The following is a 23,641-nucleotide window of genomic DNA, read 5'->3' as shown; positions in this document are numbered from 1 at the left end:
TTAAAAAGTAAGCTTGGTGAGCCGGGGGGAGCACTCCTGCTCCTCCTGGCCCACAAGCAGTACAATAAAGGCACTACCCTCATGGATCCGGCCCTTCTTCCCTCCTTTCATCTGCTGGGATTCCTGAGACCCGGGAATCCCGGCTTGCAGGTGCTAAAAATACAACTTGAATTAAAATGGAAGCATGCAGCCTTCTTAAAAGATTTTAGTGACTGACCCGCCTCCTGAGAGCGGGTTGGTCACCCACCCCCTGACCCGTCGCCGTTAAAACCGGAAGTGGGTGGGTTGGAGGCGGGTTGGGGTCGGGCTTACTGTTTTCTAATTTTTAACCCCCACCCACCCTGGGGGTTAAAATTACCTCCAAAGTTTCATAACATTGACAGGAAACAATGGAGATTTGATTTGGCGGTTTTGCCACTTTTCTTCCCTTGTCAAGTAAAATATGAGAATTGTTGCAGAGTGTCCCTCTCATCCTTTCTTTTTACTCCTGTTTTTCAATTGATTAAGTTAAGATGATTGAAGTTAGTTTGCAAAGACTCCAAAGCCTGTAAGCTTCATTGCTTTTTGGGTGGGGAGAGAGAGGAAAGTAAATCATGACAAAACTATAATAAACCTAAATGTTAGTTTCAGGGGCCACAAACTAGGTGAAAACATCTTCATTCAAAGCTAAAGCCTGACTGACAACGCCAATTCATGTTGATTTCAGTTTGTGTGGAGAATACATTACCTTCCAGCCAACAATCGACAGGAGACTCATTGTTCAATAAATGTTACAAACCATTCATGCTGTGTCCCACACTGAATGATTTCATCCACCAACCTGCTTTTCAGTGGAAAGGCACTGATCTACTACAATATTCTTTTGTCTACTACATACATATATTTAAAACATAGCATTACTCTGCTCATATTATTAAAGATGAACTTAACAGGAATGTATACAGTTCATAAGGGTGACCCCGAGCTTCCGGTCACCTGTCATTTCAATTCACCGCTCCATTCCCACTCAGACCTCACCGTCCGTGGCCTCTTGCATTGTTCCACGGAAGCTCAGTGTAAGCTTGAGGAACAGCACCTCATCTTCCAATTAGGCACTTTACAGCCTTCCGGACTCAATATCGAGTTCAACAATTTCAGATCATAAGCTCGGCCCCTATTATATTTTTATATATTTTTTATCCACACCTTTGGTTTGTGCCTTTTCATTTTTCTCTCCCACATGGCAGCTGTCTCTCATTCTGCCAGCGCATTTCACACTTCATCTAGAGCCATCTTTTGTCTCTTTACCTGTCCTATTACCATCTCGTCTCGTCTTGAATATCTCTTAATGTCTCTTCGCCTCTCAAAGCTTCCCTTTTGTTCTTTCATCCCCTCCCCCATTTTAACCTGTTTCATTTCCTGCTTTTTTCTCAGTTCTGAAGAAGGGTTTGACCCGAAACATTAACTCTGTTTCTCTCTCCATGGATGTTGCCTGGCCTGCTGAGTTTTTCCAGCGTTTTCTGTTGTTATTTAGGAATACAGGAAACTCTTTGGTATCCGGCACCGACAGGACCGGCGTGTTGCTGGCTGATCAAAAATTCCAGATGACAGAGAGAGTTACCTACCGAGGCTATTTTTAACAAAGAAAAATTTAAAAAAATCAAGAAATGTGCAGTATACAGTAATTGGGTACTCACCTACAGAATGTTGTGTTAAATGGATGGTGGAAGATGCTTGATTAAGTACAGTACTGCCAGTTGAGGGTAATGCAATGCAATGACTACCAGCAGCATGGGAGACACACAGTACCCCTGTAAAATGGCAGATCAGAAGAGACTACCGGCAGCGCAGGAGAGTCAGACTCCTGTTACAGGGGTATTGAGGTGTTCTGACTTCCGACAGCGCCAAGAAGCCGAGTAGTGGCAGTTTGGAGAACTACCCCCACTGACTAACTCGGCCACCGCGGGAGACTCGGACTTGGACTCGGCAACATTGCCGGTTATTGAGGTGTTGTTTTCGGAGTGAGAATTTTGCCGGTTAATAGAGAATTCCGGATATTTAGGTGCCGTTTAAATGAGAGTTTCCTGTATATACAAGTTCATAGCAATTCATCTGATTTATTTGTCCTTTTTAACAATATGGTAGAAATGGTTTAAAAACAAACATTTTGTTGGTAAAATTATATTGTCTTTTCCATATATTGATTTTTCTCATACATAGAATCCATGATGAATATGTTTTTCCCCCTTTGTGTTGATAATCATGGTAACCATAAATAGCCAACAACAAAAGTGATGAATACATTTTTACTGCAATTAAAAAAAAACATATATTTGCTCCAAAATGTCAAAATTATGGAATTTCTATGACATTGTGAGCACTAATGTACCCCAGTGCATTTTAAAATTATCCTGATCATGTAAAGAAAATTATATTGCGACATACGTAGTGCCCATCTTTTGATTTTTGTTTGTGACCAAATTTTCCAAGAGCACTGCAGGAAGACTGTAGAACAATTTCAAGGATGACTGATGAGGTAGTTCGGATACTTAATGAAAAAAGACAGCAAATTCTCCCAATGGTAGTGTAAAGAATCGTGAATAGCAGACATTGCAAGCAAGCTGAGAAAACTGTGCAATTAGAAGTGAAGTAAATACTGAATGTGATGGATTCCAAAGGATAGGTAATTAACGTTACATCCAAAAGCCTTATCTGTTTGATCTAGTCACAGATATTTTCACTCATCACCACCAATGTCAGTGTGCCTAACATTATCACTACCCATACTGTACCGAAAGGAACATCGTGCAGTCATTATGTGCTATGAGCAAAATGTCCCACTTTTCATCATAATCATTATAAACTTCATAAGTAGTATAAACCAAAACATTGTACATACAACGTGGGTACTGAATATTCTACTGTGTGCATTCAGTTCAGTTAGGAAGAAAATTTCTGCGATTTCAGTCATAAAAACATGGTTTATTGCAACTAATTATGGAATGATGATAAAGTGGACTGGGGTAAGTGTTATGCAAGATTACAATGAATAGTTTACATTTACCTCATAAACAGTAAATTAAAAAATTGAGATTGTGTAAAAGTTATGTGGGCCAAGTTTATACATTCCAATGTTACAGTCCAGAGGAATACAATGTAGAAGATATAAAAGAATAGTGAAGTTGTAACAGAAACATAATTTTAGACCAACCTGCCTCAATTCACCAATAGTTTAATAGATTTTTCTAACTTTCCTAAAATTATGGCTTGTATTGCGGTAACTTTATTGAATGGCACAAAGGCACTTTTTACTATTGAACACAGATTGGGTAAAAACAGTGGCCTAGAAATTGGAAATCGACAAAAACCTGCCGGTGTCACTGCGGCCTCGGGTTTACGGCTGCTGAAAATGGCTGCAGTGTTACCGGGCAAAAGTTCATGCTGGGAGCTGAAGATTTTTAGCCCAGCACTAACTTACTGTGCAACGCCCTCCTGGTGGCGTTAGTGGAGGCATCCGACCCGAAGTTCCCGTCCTGAAGCAGCGTTGCAGCTTCTTACAGCCTGAGAGCAAGGCTGCGGAGTTCGCAAGGAATTGTGGGCAATTAAAAGGGCTATGAATTAAAGGGGCAATGCATTCAGAACTAATACAAATTAAAATCAAGTAGAACACTGCATTTTTCAGCCCTTACTGCCTTTCAAAAAAAAATTAACATTAAAAAGAAGTCCCAAATAGATGTCTTCAGCACTTAAAGCTGAATTCCCTTCAGAACCTCAAAAAATGGGAAAAATGCCTCAGCACTAACACAAATGGCTCAGCAAGCCAGGGAAGGGGCACCCAGGGTCCTGCATGCAGTACTCCAGCTTTGTGCAGGGGGTCAACACTGCAAGAGAGGTCCTCTACCCACAGGGGCCAGGAGGCCCTCCAGAAAGAACGATGTGGGACCACATCACCAAGGCCGGTTAAGCAGCGCCTCAATTTCAAAATTCTCATCCTTGTTTTCAAACCCCTCCACGGCCTCATCCCTCCCTATCTCTGTAATCTCCTTCAGCCCCACAAACCCCTGAGATATCTACGCTCCTCTAATTCTGCCCTCTTAAGCATCCCTGATTATAATCGCTCAACCATTGGTGGCCATGCCTTCTGATGCCTATGCCCTAAGCTATGGAATTCCCTGCCTAAACCTCTCCACCTCGCTACCTCTCTTTTCTCCTTTAAGACTCTCTTTAAAACCTACCACTTTGACCAAGCTTTTGGTCACCTACCCTAATTTCTCTTTATGTGGCTCGGTGTCAAATTTTTTGTCTTATAATACTCCTGTGCAGCGCCTTGGGACATTTTACTATGTTAAAGGCGCTATATAAATACAAGTTGTTGTTGTCGCTGCCAGCAGTGTCGCCCCGACCACCTGGCTCCAGTGCCCAAAGAAACTTCATGACCTCAGACCACTGGTCAAGGTCAGTGAATGCATCTTCAAAAGTCATCTCCTAAAACTGAATCACTAGCCTCACACACTGCTCAATGCATGACTCAACCCCCCAATCACTCATCTACCAACAATCTGCACCAATCACGAGGCACATCTCCCATTCCTAGCTTCACCTCACCCCCTTGGAGGAGACAGTGCTAGCCATTCTTGGCAGGGGCATGGCTGAGCCCTTGGCCAGCAGAGGGGTTGAAAGGATAAAAGATGCTGGTATCCTCATACATTATTCTTCTTCTGGCATGCATTTCTTGCTTTCTCGCCCTCCCCTCAAAACAACTCCACCTTGTGCCTTCCTCATTTCACACACCCAAGAAATGCAGCCTGCCCACCCAGTGGTTGACCAAGAAGAGGGAGAGGAGAGAGGAGAAGAAGAAGAAGGAGAAGAATAAGGAGGAGGAGGGGGAGGAAGAGACGAAGAAGAGAAAAAAACAAGAAACACCATCGCTCCATTTCACACTCCCAGCCACCAGCTCCTCAAGGTCAACTAGCAAGGCCATTTGCAGTATCCCCCACTAAAAGTCAGCAGCCTTCCACCAGCCATGCTGCAGCCACTAGGGTAGCACTACGTGACATCAGTAGGATAAGCAAAGGCAGTCACTAAGGCAATGCATAAGGGTGAGGAATTGATTTCTTGAGGTCATATTGGATGGATAGATGTATAAAGTTGGATTGGAAAGTTTGCTTTGTGGTGGCTTTTATTTCAGCATTGTGGCCAAGAGGACGCTGTGATGGTAAGTTGTGGGGCTAATGTTGAAAGGGGAATTGGGGTTGTGGTCACTGGGATCGCAGGCAGATGATTCCATCCTGGATATCCCGGACAGAAAGGGGCTGTCTGGGTTGCATCCTTCCTTCTGCTTCCTCTTTGATTTCCTATTCTTTGGTTTCCTCCTCTTCTGTGTCTTCCTCTTCCCTCTGCGAGCGTATGCTGTAAATCTGAAATGACAGCATAAAACGCTAGGAATACTCAGCAGGTCAGGCAGCATCTTGACCTGAGACGTGAACTCTGCTTCTCTCTCCATGGTGTTGCCTATCCTGCTGAGTATTTGCAGCATTTTCTGCCTTCTCAGAGGCCTTCTCTTACCATCTGAAGCCTTGCAAGCATCCAGCAGCACTCCCTACGCACTTAAAAAACTTTCAACATGTATTGCAGCAGGCCACTACTTCAATAAAATCAAAAAACGCAGTCCAAAGCTTAAATGCAAACTTACCTGAAAGATGTGTGTGTCCCTTTAAGAGATGCTGACAGTGACTCTGTCAGTCTGCTTGCATGCTGGGTTACATCCAACTGGAATTTTTTGAGGATGTAACTGGTGAAATAGATAAGGGAGAACCAGTGGATGTGGTGTATTTGGACTTTCAGAAGGCTTTCGATAAGGTCCCACATAAGAGATTAGCGTGCAAAATTAAGGCACATGGGATTGGGGGCAAGTATTGACTTGGATAGAGAACTGGTTGGCGGACAGAAAGCAAAGGGTTGGAATAAACGGGTCATTTTCCGAGTGGCAGGCAGTGACTAGTGGGGTACCGCAAGGATCGGTCCTAGGACCCCAGCTGTTCACGATATATATTAATGATCTGGACGAGGGAATTGGATGTAATATCTCCAAATTTGCAGACGACACAAAGCTGGGTGGGAGGGTATGCTGTGAGGAGGATGTCGTGAAACTCCAGTACGGTTTGGACAGGTTGGGTGATTGGGCAGAAACATGGCAAATGCACTATAATGTGGATAAATGTGAGGTTATCCACTTTGGTGGCAAAAACAGGAAGGCAGATTATTATTTGAATGGCAATAGATTGGGAGAAGGGGAAGTGCAAAGAGACCTGGGTGTTCTTGTGCACCAATCGCTGAAGGTAAGCATGCAGGTGCAGCAGGCGGTTAAGAAGGCAAATGGTATGTTGGCCTTCGTAGCAAGAGGGTTCGAGTACAGGAACAAGGATGTCTTGCTACAGTTGTACAGGGCCTTGGTGAGACCGCACCTTGAGTATTGTGTGCAGTTTTGGTCATCTTACCTGAGGAAGGACATTCTTGCCATGAAGGGAGTGCAGCGAAGATTCACCAGGCTGATACCTGGGATGGCAGGAATGACGTATGAGGAGAGATTGTGTCGATTGGGCTTATACTCACTGGAGTTTAGAAGATTGAGAGGGGATCTCATCGAAACCTATAAAATTCTGTCAGGCCTGGACAGACTAGATGCAGGAAGGATGTTTCTGATGGCCGGGGAGTCCAGAACCAGGGGTCATAGTCTAAGGATAAGGGGTAAGCCATTTAGGACTGAAATGAGGAGGAATTTCTTCACCCAGAGAGTGGTGAACCTGTGGAATTCTCTGCCACAGAGGGCGGTGGAGGCCAGTTCATTAAATATATTCAAGAAAGAGTTGGATATATTTCTTAAGGCTAAAGGGACCAAGGGATATGGGGAGAAGGCAGGGACAGGGTACTGAATGTGGATGATCAGCCATGATCTCATTGAATGGTGGAGCAGGCTCGAGGGGCCGAATGGCCTACTCCTGCTCCTATCTTCTATGTTTCTATGTTTCTATGTTTACCTGGCGTGCTTAGGACCCAGCGCCGCCTGATTTCACCACAGCACCATTTTTCTTTTCAGGGCGATACTACTTACCAGCAGTGCTACCAGGACTTTGATAATGGAGGACGCCGCGGGACCCGCCACCAGTTGGCGGAAGAGCGGCGGCTGCCGCTTTCTCCACATTACACCATGCTAATGGGTGGCGATAAGGTAGGAAATTTCTCCCCCAGAATATCTACAACTATGGTAACAAGATGGGATGATAGTTCGGCCAGGATTTTAGTCTACAATAAGCACATGCTTTCCAGAAACTGTCAACGTAGCCATTGTGGAACTGAATTCAGAAAAGGGGAGCCCCAATTTTGCCACATTAAGTTTGATGCCCTCAACTTTTTACTTAATATTCTTGAGTTAGTTTGCAATATCTAATTTACTACATAATCCTATTGGTATGACAATAACATACTATGATAACGTTACAAATAATATGAAACAGATGTATTGTGCAAGGCAAAAACATTAATGCAAAACTCAAAAGCTATAAATTACTACTAAACAAAGCAAGAACATTTCTGGAGTCACCACATTTTTGGTCATCCCTTTAAGACTCCATTTTGGCCACCGCTATCTCCAGTTATTTAAGGATGGATGCTATCATGCCTGTTAAAAAGTCAAACTAAATACTTGAACAATGAGGATTGGCCCAAGTCAAGCCAAAACTAAACAATGGCAAATTTTCAACTTGTCACACGTGCTACATTTGCTAAATAAATGACCTCTTGAATATAGTAAGACATTTATTTCTGATGGAAGTTACCTAAGATAAACAAAGTTCATGGTTTTGATGTTATACACAAAAAGAAAACAAACTTAAATTACCTGTTCCTGGGACTAGGGACAAGGTCACTGGCAAGGCTTTGAAAGCTAAGCTTAGAGCCAGACCTGGTTAGTACCTGGAGGGGTGACCATCAGTGGATGACCAGGTGCAGAAAGTTACAGAAGGAGCCCCAGGAGGGGCGGCTGGTGAGCAGGCCCAGGCGTTGGGCTGAAGATTGTCGGACAGGAAGAATGGTGGAAATGGAATGGTGGCGCGCACAGACGCAGCAGTTTTGCTTCTCCCAGGACGGTGCTATTTACGGTTAATGTTATTTGTACTGGACTCATGGGAGCTTGCAAGATCACATTTCGTTGTGCATTGTACAATGACAATAAAGTTGAATTATTATTATTAACTACTTGGGAATTTTGGTGCTCAGTCTTCAGAAGGTTTTCCATCATTGGACAAAGTGAGAGGGGGAAGCAGGGCAGACTCCGGCATGCTCTTTGAATGGCAGTCATAAAAATAATCTGGAAGTTATAAACAGGGATCCATGCTGGGAATTGTAGTTTGCTATCTCATTGAGTCATTTAACGGGAAATGATAACTGTGGGAAGCCCCATGAATGCAAGCCAAGACTTTTCAAAACAGTACAAGCTTCCAACAAAAAATACCGTTTGATAAATTTTAAATGCACAAAATGCACTAAATATGTAAGTTTAATCATTTTTTTAATGATTATGTTGCAAACCTGATTTACAGCACTAATTTTCTCAGTTTAGCAAGAGCGCTAGATGGCTGGCTGAAAGGATTTTCAAAAAATGTTTGAATCATTTTATTGGTTCCTTTTTTTTAATTGGTTGTTGTTTACTGACTGACCATTTTTGATTAGTAGCTTTGGAGCTTCATGATTGACGTTTCACCATTGCTGCTTAATACTTTCTCATTGGAGCATTCAGTACTTGTTCAGTTTTGGTTTGTTGTTACACAAATACAAAATTTGAACCAGATACAATCGTGATGCAAACTTTGCACATTAATTGTGACATTGAGGTACAATGCCTTAAGTATGATGGAAACAGGTTGACTCTAGACACATGGAGTGGAGCAGGAATCCTGTAACCTCCGCTCCTGAGCCCATCGGAGTTTCCAGGGTCAGGGAGGGGTAGGCTAATTTAAATGTTTCTATTAGATGCCCTCAGTAGTATGGGCACAACTTGGGTGCCTGCTAGATGATGGGGAAGAAGATACGGCATTGGCAGTACACTCAGGAAGTAATCTGGCACGACCGGTCAAAAGTATTATAAAATGATGTGGCAATCTACAAGGCTCAAGGAGTGTGATGGAATACTCTCCACTTGCCTGGATGAGTGCAACTCCAACAACACTCAAGAAGCCCGACACCATCCAGGATAAAGCAGCCCGCTTGATTGGCACTACATCTACCATCTTAAACTTTCACTCCCTCCACCACCGGCACACCGTGGCTGAAGTGTGTATCATCTACAAGGTGCACTGCAGCAACTCACCAAGGCTTCTTCGGCAGCACCTCCCAAACCCACGATCTCTACCACCTAGAAGGACAAGGGCAGCAGGTGCATGAGAACACCACCACCTCCAAGTTCCCCTCCAAGTCACATACCATCCTGACTTGGAAGTATATCGCCGTTCCTTCATCATCGCTGGGTCAAAATTCTGTAACTCCCTACCTAGCAGCACTGTGGGAGTACCCTCACCACACAGCTCACCACCGCCTTCTCAAAGGTAATTAGGGATGGGCAATAACTGCTGGCCTTGTCAGCGACGCCCACATCTCATGAATGAATAAAAAATATCTGCCCCCTTTATAATTGGGCAAAATTGCCTGATGCCGCTGACAGATTTCTGGGCTGCTCCAGGCTGTGACACGGACCTGGACATTCTGGCGGGCCCCATTTGTGCCCTTAATGGACTTGGACATCAGTATCTTTTCAGCATCCAGAACGATGGGTATCCATGATGGGTATTCAGGAGGTGGGTGTTGTGTATGTACCTTTAAGAGAATAACTGGTCTCAGACTGCAGTACCGGCAGTGACCACCCCTGTATAAAAGGCGCTAGAGAGCCTCTGTTTTGTTAGATTCGTTTATGCCTTCCACCAGTAAACATCTGTTTGTTTCTCTCCTGCTAGTCCGTGTCTCAATCATTCACGGACTTAACACTGGCGACGAGGAAGAAAGAACTTACCTGCAACTCAGCAGCAGCTCCGACGACGTTGAAGGTCGGAAGAAAAAAAAATAGAGTCCATTGAAACTCGAGGACCGGCGTCGACCGTCAATCATCGGGTTCAAGGCTTTGCGGGAGTGACTTTCCAGAGCCAGGCTGGGTTCCTCGGTCCGTGGTTTCCCAGCTAATCGGGCTGGTGGCAGGTAGTGCTCTGATCCTTCCTGGGCTGCAACGGGGCCGGGCAGCGAGTCAGGAAGCAAGGAGAGAGAGAGAGGGTGGAGCATACAGGGCACGGCCGGTGTTTCGAAGCTGGGCAGCGCTCGGACCACAGAAGCGGGAGGGAAGTGTCCCAGAGGGTCCGCTCCACGACGGGAAAATAATAAAAGAAAACGAATACGCGCAAGAAACCGTGGAAAGCAGCGCTAACAACAGCGGGGAAGAAGGAAAAGCGCGGGAGGTGCCATTTTGTTAAATCGGAGAAGAAGGCAAAGCGCGGGAGGCGCCATTTTAGATTTGCAAGATGCTGAAGACTGGCTGTATCACTGCTTTTGATAATACATTAGAGGACTGGACCACGTATGTGGAAAGAGTCGAGGTATATTTCGAGGCAAATGAAATAGCGGAGGGGAAAAAGGCATCGGTATTGTTAAACTTAATGGGCGCTAGAACGTACAGCCTATTGCAGGACCTGATTACTCCAGCCAAACCGAAGGCGAAGAGTTTTAACGAAATTGTTGCTGTTCTACAGGAGCACTTAAACCCTGCACCGCTGTTGATAGCAGAAATATTTAAATTCCACAGGAGAACTCAGCACAAAGATGAGAGCAATGCTGAGTATCTTACGGAACTACGCAAGCTATCAAAGCACTGCCAGTTCGGAGCAGGACTGGCAGATACCCTACGGGACAAATTTGTCTGTGGACTCCTGAGTGAAGGAACACAGAAGAAGTTACTCGCAGAAAAAGAGCTGACACTAGATAAGGCTTTCAGCGTGGCAATATCGTATGAAGCAGCAGCCAGGGGAGCTGCAGAAATTCAACAAAAACCACAGGAATACGGCACCCACGAAATGACACGGGGATTTGCAAAATGTTATCGCTGCGGCAGAACTAACCATGACCAGAAGGACTGCTGGTCCAAAGACAAAATATGCAGACAATGCGGAAAGATTGGACACATTGCACGAGTTTGTAGGTCTGGGAAGAAGACCAGCGACAACAAAAAGGCTACTAAGGAACCGTACAAGAAAGTACAAAAGATGACGGACAGTAGTTCCGAAGACCAGATGAGCGATAGTGAATCCGGAAACAGAAGACTAAGCTGTCTCAAACTTCACAATGTAATCGCAAAAGAGGATCACCGAACCATTTGGGTCACTCTCACAATAGCAGGGTCCCAAGTTAAAATGGAATTGGATACAGGATCAGCGCTAACCGTCATGAATCGACGAGACTACGAGCAGCTATTTTCACACATACCCTTGAGAGAGACATCCATCGTCTTGACGACGTATACGGGGCAAAAAGTATACCCCAGAGGAAAAATAAGGGTGCCTGTCGAATACAATGGCAAGAAAATACGGAAATTGTATCTCTACACACTACCAAATGGTGGACCACTGTTATTGGGACGGGAATGGATCAGGAAGATAAACTTAGATTGGCATTCCATTCATGCAATGACGGTGGACGGTAAAAAAGATGAAGACGTCACTCCTGGATGATTGTCAACAATCTTAGCTAACGCCAAAGAGGTATTTCAACAAGAACTGGGCACGCTTAAAGGCGTAACCGCCTCGATAAAAATAGAAGAGAATGCAGTTCCCAAGTTTTTCAAAGCGAGACCGGTACCATGTGCAATTCGCCCAGCCGTCGAGGCAGAGCTGGAGAATCTGGAGAAGGCGGGCGTGTTGTCTAAGGTCGACTGGAGTGAGTGGGCAACACCCATCGTTCCTGTCATGAAGAAAACGTTAACCAATAAGTCCGGAGAGCCAAGGAAGATTCGCATCTGTGGGGATTTCAAGGTGACGGTGAACCCTGTCCTTCGCACAGTACAATATCCTCTTCCAAGGATAGAAGACATCTTCGCCTCGCTGTCTGGAGGGAAGCGTTTTACAAAAATTGACCTAGCACAAGCATATTTGCAGATGGAGGTTGAAGAGTCCTCTAGGAAGTATCTCACGATAAACACTCACAAAGGTCTTTACCAGTATCATCGATTGGTATTCGGAGTAGCATCGGCTCCGGCGATATGGCAAAGAGCGATGGAACAAGTCCTGCAAGGGATTCCGGGGACTCAGTGTTACTTGGACGACATCCTTGTAACAGGTGAAGATGACAGTGAACACCTTAACAACCTAGAACAGGTGCTCACTAGACTACAGGAACATGGGCTGCGAGCCAACCGCCCCAAGTGCGAATTTTTTAAGAAACAGATATCGTATTGTGGCCACGTGATTGATGAAGAGGGGTTACATAAGTCCCCTGACAAAATTGAAGCGGTTGTTAAGGCCCCAGCGCCTGAAAATGTGTCGCAGCTGAGGTCATTCCTCAGGTTGCTGAATTACTATCATAAGTTTTTGCCGAATTTGTCGACAATTCTGCACCCACTGAACGCCCTGCTACGAATGGGGGTAGCATGGAAATGGAGCGATGATTGTAAGCGTGCTTTTCAGAAGAGTAAGGACTTAATCACTTGAAAGGAAGTATTGGCTCACTACAACCCAGCACTGCCAATCAGGCTGGCATGTGATGCGTCTCCCTACGGCATTGGGGCGGTACTGTCACATAAATTCCTTGATGGTTCGGAGAGGCCGATAGCTTTTGCGTCACGCTCGTTAACTTCTGCCGAGCGTAACTACGCCCAGATTGACAGAGAGGCCCTCAGCCTAGTGTGGGGGGTGAAGAAGTTCAATCACTATCTGCACGGTCAAAAATTTACTCTACTAAGCGATCATCAACCTCTTGTCTCCATTTTCAACCCTCAGAAGGGCGTACCGATAATGACAGCACAACGGCTGCAGAGATGGTCCCTTTTCCTAGGGGCACACCAATATGACATCGAGTACAAAGGAACTAAACAGCATGGAAATGCTGATGGATTGTCACGTCTACCGTTGCCGATGGTGGAAGAAGAAGACCTTGCAGTGGATCCAGTGGAGTTATTCCACTCGACCACAGTCGAATGTCTCCCTGTGACGAATGCAAACATAGAAAAGGAAACACGGAATGACCCGACACTATCACGGGTCTATGATTTAACGGTGAAGGGATGGCCAGCACATGGCGAACCACTGCTGCCAGCATTCTCGCCGAGAAGAGAACAGCTGTCAGTGTGCAGAGGAACCTTGATGTGTGGATCCAGAGTAGTAATTCCACCTAAGTTGACGGATAGAGTGCTCAATGAGCTTCATGAGGGTCACCTGGGTGGGGTAAAAATGAAGAGCTTAGCCAGAGCGTTTGTGTGGTGGCCGGGAATCGATAGAGAAATTGAAGAGATGACCAAGAGCTGTGCAGGATGCCAGAAGATCCAAAACACCCCACCACAAGCTCCTCTGCATCCATGGGAGTGGCCCTCATCTCCATGGCAAAGGGTGCACATTGATTTTGCTGGTCCCTTCATGGACTCGATGTTTTTAATTGCGGTGGATGCACATTCAAAGTGGCCAGAGGTAATAAAAATGTCCTCAACCACCATGGAAAAAACTATCACAGTTTTATGAACCATATTCGCCAGGAATGGGCTGCCTGAACAGATTTGCTCTGACAATGGACCACAGTTTGTGTCTGAAGAGTTCCGGAGGTTCTTAAAGAACAATGGTGTTAAGCATTACACATCTGCCCCATATCATCCAGCCACTAATGGATTGGCCGAGAGGTTTGTCCAAACATTCAAGAAGGCTATCAAGGCAATGTGTAATGAAGAGATACCCCTACAACACAAGGTGGACAACTTCTTGTTTGCCTACCGGAATGCGACACATGCGGTTACCAACCAAACTCCAGCCATGATGTTCTTCAATCGAAGACTACGATGCCGCTTGGATTTGGTTAAGCCAAACATCCGAAGAGATGTGGAGAACAGGCAGTTTCAGAATATGAATGAAAGGCCGACCAGGAATTTTAAGATAGGTCAACCAGTTTTGGCCCGGGACTACCGCACTGAGAAATGGCAGCCAGGAACGATTTGTACACGACAAGGACCTCTCATGTATACCGTGGACGTTGGGGAGAGCATTGTAAGACGACATGCTGACCAGATTCTAGAGTCACTGGAAAACGTCAACTCCACACCACGATCTGATACACCTGGTAATGAAATCGACGTTCCAATTGCAGCTACCGCAGACCCGGTAATATTGGAAGCAGATGAACCAAACAATGACATTGATTCCGACTCAACATTGCCAGAAGAACCTGATACCCCAAAGAGGCGTTATCCAGACAGAATCAGGAAGTCTCCTCAAAGACTGAACTTATAATTGCTTAAACTTAACCAATGTATCTAGCAACAATAATTGTGATTGTAATTCGTTATCATTAGTTGTTAAATGAATGTTATGTACTGTTTATCTAAAAGGGGAGGAATTGTTGTGTATGTACCTTTAAGAGAATAACTGGTCTCAGACTGCAGTACCGGCAGTGACCACCCCTGTATAAAAGGCGCTAGAGAGCCTCTGTTTTGTTAGATTCGTTTATGCCTTCCACCAGTAAACATCTGTTTGTTTCTCTCCTGCTAGTCCGTGTCTCAATCATTCACGGACTTAACAGTGGGAGCTGCAGGAATCCCAGTTGGTATGCTATTCAGCTGGCCCTGCCTCCTTTGTACGCCATAGCCATCTATTGGGAATCATAGAATCATACAGCACAGAAGGAGGCAATTCGGTCCATCGTGCCTGTGCCAGCTCTTTGAAACAGCTATCCAATTAGTCCCACCCCCCTGCAAATTTCAACATTTCTGCCCAACCCGGAGGTAATTCCCTTTGGCCTCTCTTCTGGGCAAGAGCTTCATGTTTTTGGTTCCTTATAGGGCCATTGGTTAGACCGCTCAAGGCCTGATACAAAGAAAGAAAAAAGAAAGACTTGCATTTATATAGCGCCTTTCACAACCACCAAATGTCTCAAAGCACTTTACAGCAATGAAGTACTATTTGAAGTGGAATCACTGTTGTAACATAGGAAACATGGCAACCAATTTGCACACAGCAAGGTCCCACAAACAGCAATATGATAATGACTAGATAATCTGTTTTTGTTATGTTGGTTGAAGAAGATAAATTGGCCAGGACACCAGGGATAACTCCCTTGCTCTTCGTCAAGATAGTGCCATGGGATCTTTTACGTCCACCTGAGAGCACAGACGGAACTTTAGTTTAACGTCTCATCCAAAAGACAGCATCTCCGGCAGTGCAGCACTCCAGTGTCAGCCTAGCTTTAGGTGCTCAAGCCGCTGGAGTAGGACTATGAACCCTAACTTTCTGACTCAAAACCGAGTGCGCTACCACTGAGCCACAGCTGACACCCAAATGGGCGGAGCTTGCACGGCACAAGCTCTACTGATTTTTACCTGAACTTTACAGCGAAATCCTACAACAAGCTTAGGACCCCAATTTGTTTGCATAGTAAAATCTTTATCCTGCTCCTTCTGGCTCCAAAAAAAATAACTTTGAAAAAGGTTTCTGGCTTTTTCTGAGCAGTCTCCAATGGTTCCTTTGAGGTTCACTGGTTAGGCCGCTCGAGACCTGGTATTTGTACATGAATTTTGCATCGGGGTCCCACAATCGGCGTAGTGGTTGAACTCTGTCTGAATAGAGCAAGTGATTCCTCTAAATTCTTTAGTCTTACCTCCTGACACCACAGTTAAGATGAAAAACATGCTGCATGGAGAAGCCTGGCCTCAACTACTATCTTAGCACAACATTACACACACAAAGGGCTTTTTTCCTACATAATGAACAAATACAATGGGTTAATTCTAATTAATCGTTTCAGTAGGGAACGGTAGTGTAGTGGTAATGTTACTGGGCTAGTAATCTCAGAGGCCTTGACTAATGATCTCAGTAGATGTGAGTTCAAATCCCACGTTGGCAGCTGGGGAATTTAAATTCAGTTAATTAAATAAACCTGGAATAAAAAGCTAGTATCAGTAATGGTAACTATGAAACTATTGGATTGTTGTAAAAACCCATCTGGTTCACTAATGTCCTTTAGGAAAAGAAATCTGCTGGTCTGGCCTATATGTGACTCTAGACCCACAGCAATGTGGTTGACTCTTAACTGTCCTCTGAAATGGCCTAGCAGGTCACTCAGTTGTAACTAACTGCTACAAAACAGAATAATAAGAATGGACACAGCAATGGCACACCCAGCCCAGTCAACCCTGTAAAGTCCTTCTCACCAACATCTAGGGCACCACATGGACTGCAGCGGTTCAAAAAGGTGGCTCAAGGGCAACTAGGGATGGGCAATAAATGCTGGCCTTGCCAGCGATGTCCAGATCCCATAAACAAATTTTTAAAAAGTCCAATGAACTTTGTGTTGGACTTCAGTTCTCTGCATGCCTATGTGATGACTTTTTGAGTGTGTAAATTAAATCTTGCTCCACTTACAATGTCCCTTTAAATTCTGGTGGGTGGGAAGAGGGTGAATCCTCTGCCCATCCTTTCCCCACGCCTGTGAAGGAATAAGCCATATAACCTATTCAGAAAAATACACTATCTTTTGAAAGAATTCTGGTCTTATTATAACATGACAAACTGGGTTTGGAAATCTAGAAACCTAACTATGAAAAAGCTGCGAAAGCATTCTGGCTATAGAGATAAGATTGTTGTTGACACTGAATCAATAATCTTATTGAAACAGAAGGTTAAAGGCTCCGGTAGTCTAAACCTTTCGGAATAAAACAATGGTTCACCCTGGTTAAGATGTTCTAATTTACACTTCGTAAAGAAGCACATAAAAGTAAGAAACATCTGCCTTCGTAAAAATGACATCAAGTAAAATGCACCTGCTGTTACACCGTTTTTTATGGTAAACTTAGAACACCTAGAGAAGAGACATAATTCTATAATGCTACCAGCTGAGGCGACTGTAGGAATTGCAGGGGTCATCAGAAAAATGACTAGAGATAATTAGCTTGCATCAGCAGAAAACCTTAAAGGAAATACCACTGGAAAAGGGTATAAATATTGAATTCTCAAATGGGATAGTAGACTCGCTTTAAAGGGGCAAAGCGATTCTCGGCTTCAGAGGTGGCTCTGTAAGCCTCCAACTCTTTGTACCTCGAGGATCAAAGGTATTTGATTTTGGTGGATATCCTGTAGAAAACTAAGAACTGCAAAACTGTAGCGAAGTTAAGATTTGAAAGTAAGGTTCTCTGATAATAGGATTGTAAGTTTACTCTTTTTGGAACTGTTAATGTTGCAATTGACTCACCAACTGTAAATTACATGTCAGTTCTTTAATAAATCTATATATTTTTAGAATTGTCTCACATAAGACTTCTGTATCAAACTCGCGAACTCAATGTCTGTACACTCTTTGGTGAGGGGTTGCAGAATTCTGGGGGAGTTTTCCAGGCCCTCATAATATCTGGAACGTTACAGTCTAGCTAAACTTATTAAAAGTGCTATCTGGAGGACGGTAACATTTTCAGGTTGTTCCTTTCCTTTAGGAAGAGATAGTCTGGACCTTTGGACCCAATTAAGCATCTTTAGGATTCGGCTACCTCAAACTTTAGTTGAAAATGAACGTCTGAGGAATACGCCTGATCCGGGGTAGCCCTAAAGGGTCTAGGACTAGTAATTATCCCTTCATCTCAAGGGGGAGAGTCTGAAGAAGTTTGCGTCCTACCCCAAGAATTCTGCCCATTCTGCTTCCTCAGAAGCTGAAAACTTAAAACTTACCTTTTGGTTGGGCTTTTCCAGGCTTCCTCTCCGTCATCAGAGTGACACGGAGCTATTCCTGCCAGTAGTTTGAGGAGGGCGTCACAGAAGCACCCTTACTTGGGGCAATGGGCCCACCCCACAGATGCAGATTATCCAGCCCCATAATTTGGGATGGGCCTGGGCCTGTTCACTTGGGTGGATTTAGGGTCTGCTCCCACACTCTTCCACCAGTGGGGCAATCCCACAAGAATTTCAGGCTCCTACTATTTATATTGAACTGAAACACTGATATTAATCCCTATTTATAATTATTACAAGTAAATTGTTCTACTTTATACTTTGGAATATAATACATGATGCATAAAAGCTATTGATGTTTATAGTATAATGAAACTTGTTTTACTGATTACCTAGATTCAACTGCCATTATTTTTGCAAACATTTTAAAATCTCATTAAATTGGAACTACTCTTATACCTTACAGCCACTTTCTAATGTACCATCAATAAAATTCTTTCCAGCAAGGTAAAATGAACCTGTACCTAGGTTAAGCAGCTGCTCCGACTGAAAGCAATTCATTCCTCACTTTTTACATTTTCTTTTGCACACACGGGGTTAAATTCCCTTTATGTGCTTTCTTTAGTGCACTGATTAGTGTGTTCACATTAAATTGCTGTTTAAAATAAAGGGGTTAAAATAGTGAGTTGATGCGGTCTGGTTAACCAGAACACTAAATTACACACATAGAGGGAATGCATCCCCAAAGGTAGAACATTTCTCCACTTCTGGCCTGCAGTTTAATGATCAAGTACACCCAGGATTCTTGTCTGGGGAAGGGAAAGAGCCAGAAGAACAGTGCGCCATTTTCGTCATGATGACATCATGTGCCAGGAACACAATGGCACTTTTCACCATGAGTTACATTGTTGCATTGTGTGTTTGCAAACAAAAGTCAAGCACTTCTTCGTGAAGAAGTTGCCCTGTAAATATTGGTATATTTCCGCCCCACTTCTACTCAGCTGTTTGGTCCATGAATTGATGCAGTGTGGATTCATTGAGATTTTGCCAACCTAATCTCATTCCATTTCTGTTCCACCCATTGTAAGTGTCACAGCAAAGGAAACACAACACAATTGCATGGTTCCTATTGTCCTCATTCTCTTCTTCATAAGCCACTTCCATTAATGGATGCTAGCTCAGCAAAACTATAGCAATGCCTGCATAGAAAATGCAAATAAATGAGCTTGGAGGATATGAGCTGACCAACATTTTCAGACCGAAAATACTTCATTTTAAATCATTAATAGGCTTGTCCTTGAGAGTGCATACACTCTTAATTACAGATAATTATTTCAAATACATGAGAAGCTAACAATGGATCTTCTAAACCATCCAGTTTCTCTATTAAATGTCTACTTGAATGTGATACTTAAAAAATCCTTAGGTATATTGTTTCCATGATGCTCCATTGTGCATGGCATCATTGTTTGCAGTCCTCAATTGTAGAGGTCAAAATGACATCCAATAAACAGAACTGATAGATTTGAGTTGGGAAATAGGGGCCAATAACACTGTCCCTGCAGACCTTTGCTCCTTGCACGTTGTGTTCGGCTGTAGTGCAGTGACCTGGCTATGTAGTATAATGCAAGGTTAGTTCACTTAATTATGTTTTTAATTACAAATTACACCACTTGGAAAAGGCACTGAGGGTAGCAAGGGCACGGAATGTACTCTGGGTGGGGGACTTCAATGTCCAGCACCAAGAGTGGCTCGGTAGCACCACTACTGACCGAGCTGGCCGAGTCCTGAAGGACATAGGTGCCAGACTGGGCCTGCGGCAGGTGGTGAGAGAACCAACACGAGGGAAAAACCTACTTGACCTCGTCCTCACCAATCTACCTGTCGCAGATGCATCTGTCCATGACAGTATTGGTAGGAGTGACCACCGCACAGTCCTTGTGGAGACGAAGTCCCATCTTCACACTGAGGACACCCTCCATCGTGTTGTGTGGCACCATGCTAAATGGGATAGATTCAGAACAGATCTAGCAGCTCAAAACTGGGCATCCATGAGGTGCTGTGGGCCTTCAGCAGCAGCAGAATTGTATTCCACCACAACCTGTAACCTCATGGCCCGGCATATCCCTCACTCTACCATTACCATCAAGCCAGGGGACCAACCTTGATTCAATGAGGAGTGCAGAAGAGCATGTCAGGAGCAGCACCAGACGTACCTAAAAATGAGGTGCCAAACTGGTGAAGTTACAACACAGGACTACATGCATAATAAACAGCGGAAAGAGCATTCCATAGACAGGGCTAATCGATCCCACAACCAATGGATTAGATCAAAGCTCAGCAATCCTGCCACATCCAGTCGTGAATGGTGGTGGACAATTAAACAACTAACAGGAGGAGGCTCCATGAACATCGCTAACCTCAATGATGGCAGAGCCCAGCACATAAGTGCAAAAGACAAAGCTGAAGTGTTTGCAACCATCTTCAGCCAGAAGTGGCAAGTGGATGATCCATCTCAGCCTCCCCCCGAGGTCCCCACCATCACAGAAGCCAGTCTTCAACCAATTCGATTCACTCCATGTGATATCAAGAAACGGCTGAGTGCACTGGATACAGCAAAGGCTATGGGCCTTAGTATCCCAGCTGTAGTGCTGAAGACTTGTGCTCCAGAACTAGTCGCGCCTCTAGCCAAGCTGTTCCAGTACAGCTACAACACTGACATCTAACTGACAATGTGGAAATGTCTAGTCCACAAAAAGCAGGACAAATCAAATCTGGTGAATTACCGCCCCATCAGTCTATTCTCAATCATCAGCAAAGTGATGAAAATGATCGTCAACAGTGCTATCAAGTGTCACTTACTCACCAATGACCTGCTCACCAATGCTTAGTTTGGGTTCCGCCAGGACCACTCGGCTTCAGACCTCATTGCAGCCTTGGTCCAAACATGGACAAAAGAGCTGAATTCCAGAAGTGAGGTCAAGGCAGCATTTGACCAAGTGTGGCATCAAGGATCCCTAGGAAAACTGAAGTCAATGGAAATCAAGGGGAAAACTCTTCACTGGTTGGAGTCATACTTAGCACAAAGGAAGATGGTTGCAGTTGTTGGAGGCCAATCATCTCAGTCCCTGGACATCGCTGCAGGAGTTCCTCAGGGCAGTGTCCTAGGCCCAACCATCTTCAGCTGCTTCATCAATGACCTTCCCTCCACCACAAGGTCAGAAGTGGGGATATTCACTGATGATTGCACAGTGTTCAGTTCCATTCACAACTCCCCAGATAATGAAGCAGTCCATGCCCACATGCAGCAAGACCTGGACAACATTCAGGCTTGGGCTGATAAGTGGCAAGTAACACAAGCGCCAGGCAATGACTATCTCCAACAAGAGAGTGAGAAACCACCTCTCCTTGACATTCAGTGGCATTACCATTGGCGAATCCTCCACCATCAACATCCTGGGGGGGTCACCATTGACCAGAAACTTAACTGGACCAGTCACATAAATACTGTGCTTACAAGAGCAGGTCAGAGGCTAGGTATTCTGTGATGAGTGACTCCTGACTCCCCAAAGCCTTTCCACCATCTACAAGGCACAAGTCAGGAGTGTAATGGAATACTCTTCACTTGTCTGGATAAATGCAGCTCCAACAACACTCAAAAAGCTCGACACCCTCCCAGGAAAAAGCAGCCCGCTTGATTAGCACCCCATCCACCACCTTAAACATTCACTCCCTCCACCACCGGCACACCATTGCTGCAGTGTGTACCATCTACAAGATGCACTGCAGCAACTCACCAAAGTTTCTTCAGCAGCACCTCCCAAACCCCACGACCTCTACCACCTAGAAGGACAAGGGCAGAAGGCACATGGGAATACCATAACCTCCAAGTTCCCCTCCAAGTTACACACCATCCTGACATAGAAATATATCGCCGTTTCTTCATCGTTGCTGGGTCAAAATTCTGAAACTCCCTCCCTAACAACACTGTGGGAGCACATTCACCACACGGACTGCAGTGGTTCAAGAAGGTGGCTCACCACCACCTTCTCAAGGGCAACTAGGGATGGGCAATAAATGCTGGCCTTGCCAGCGACACCCACATCCCATGAACGAATAAAAAAACATTTTGGTGCTCTCGTGCACATCGATGATGTCTTCAGAATGCCCTGGAGTCAAAAGGTGGGTTATCCAATGCCAGCAGCTCTGAAAGGGCTCCTTGTCACCTTTAAAGCTGTCCTACTCGTGAATAGGGGAGGAAATATCTGCAGGAAATGCCCACACTAGAATAGCTTTGTTTAATGAAGCAGTTTTGTAAGTGCCACTGGTAGAGATCCTACAAAAAATAGCACAGAAACATACTTATCCACCCATCAAATCCTTGCCAGTGTTTCTGTCCCACAGAAGCCACCTAGTCTAATCCCACTCTCCTGCTGACTCCCCATTTCCTTTATTATTCCTATTTTTCAAGCAACTATTTAATTTCCTTTTGAAATAATTTATGGATTTTGCTTCAACATCATGAGCAGTTCATGCAATGGTTCCTTGAGTGTATGTGCAGTTTGGGGATGTCTGTGGAGGAGTCCACAACCCACAACCAAACAATATTGGCACAGAAATTCGGGTCAGGGGCTTCCCGTGGGTGTAAGCCCCCGACCTGCACTTACCTACCACGCCGGCCGTTGAGCTGTGGGCCCCCGTGGAATTGCGATCCTGGGCCTCCTCCAACTGCCGGCGCGCAGTGCTTGCGTATCCCAGGGGCACAGTTAGTTCAATGCGTCCCCTGGGATCACGTGGGCCATGGGGAGTCAATGGTAGCAGGGAATGCTTCATTCATAAGTTTGACAGGAAGACCTGTCAAACCTATAAATACTATAAGTCCCAAAACATCACTAAATCTTCAAATACATTTTTTTTTAAATCACAGTTTTAAAATAACCTATAAATTACATGAAATAATGATTTTAATCAATAATTTAAATTTTTGAAAAAAATAATTTTATTTTCTAACGGGGCTAAAAATAAACTTACCTTTCTTTAAAGTATTTAAAAATAATAAACCTGTGGAAAAAATGTTTTAATTTTAATTAATTCACCACTTACCTTGTAAAAAGCAGGCCTTGCGACTGCTTTTTACATGTCTAACTTCTGGAGACTTACCTTCCCGGGAAAACCTGCAAAAAAAACATAAGTTCGATGCGCACACGCTGCCTCTCCTGTGCACGCGTTCCACCTCGTAACCCCTTCTTTCAGGGGAACGGAAGTGCTGGTTTCCCACGCATGCGCAGAGTGCATGCACGAAACCAGCACTTCCATTGGGCTTACGGGTGAGTACCCCTTGCATACTCACCCGTGGAGACCCGAATTTCTGGGCCAATTGCATGACCGCCTGACTGAGTTGCAGACCTTTATAAGGTGGCTAAAAAATATGTTTTAAGTTTCTTACCTCTTCAGGCATCCAGACGCCTAAAACAGACCTGTAGAAACTGCGACAGGAGGGATGAAATAAAAACCAAAAATGCTGCAAATACTCAGCAGGTCAGACAGCATCTGTGGAGAGAGAAACAAAGTTAACGTTTCAAGCATCCACCGTATTTTGCTTTTGTACAGGAGGGATGAAACCTGGTGTATCCAGGTTTCGGCCTGATTTGTGGCCCTTCCACCAGACTCCTGCTGGAGTTACAGGAGGAGAGTACTAAAGAGCTGTGGACTTTTGGCTC

This window comes from Somniosus microcephalus, chromosome 2, assembly GCF_052327205.1.
Source record: "Somniosus microcephalus isolate GS21.2 chromosome 2, FLI_Smic_1.0, whole genome shotgun sequence".
Taxonomy (NCBI): Eukaryota; Metazoa; Chordata; class Chondrichthyes; order Squaliformes; family Somniosidae; genus Somniosus; species Somniosus microcephalus.
The sequence above is the reverse complement of the archived record's forward strand: the minus strand, read 5'-3'. Positions refer to the sequence as shown.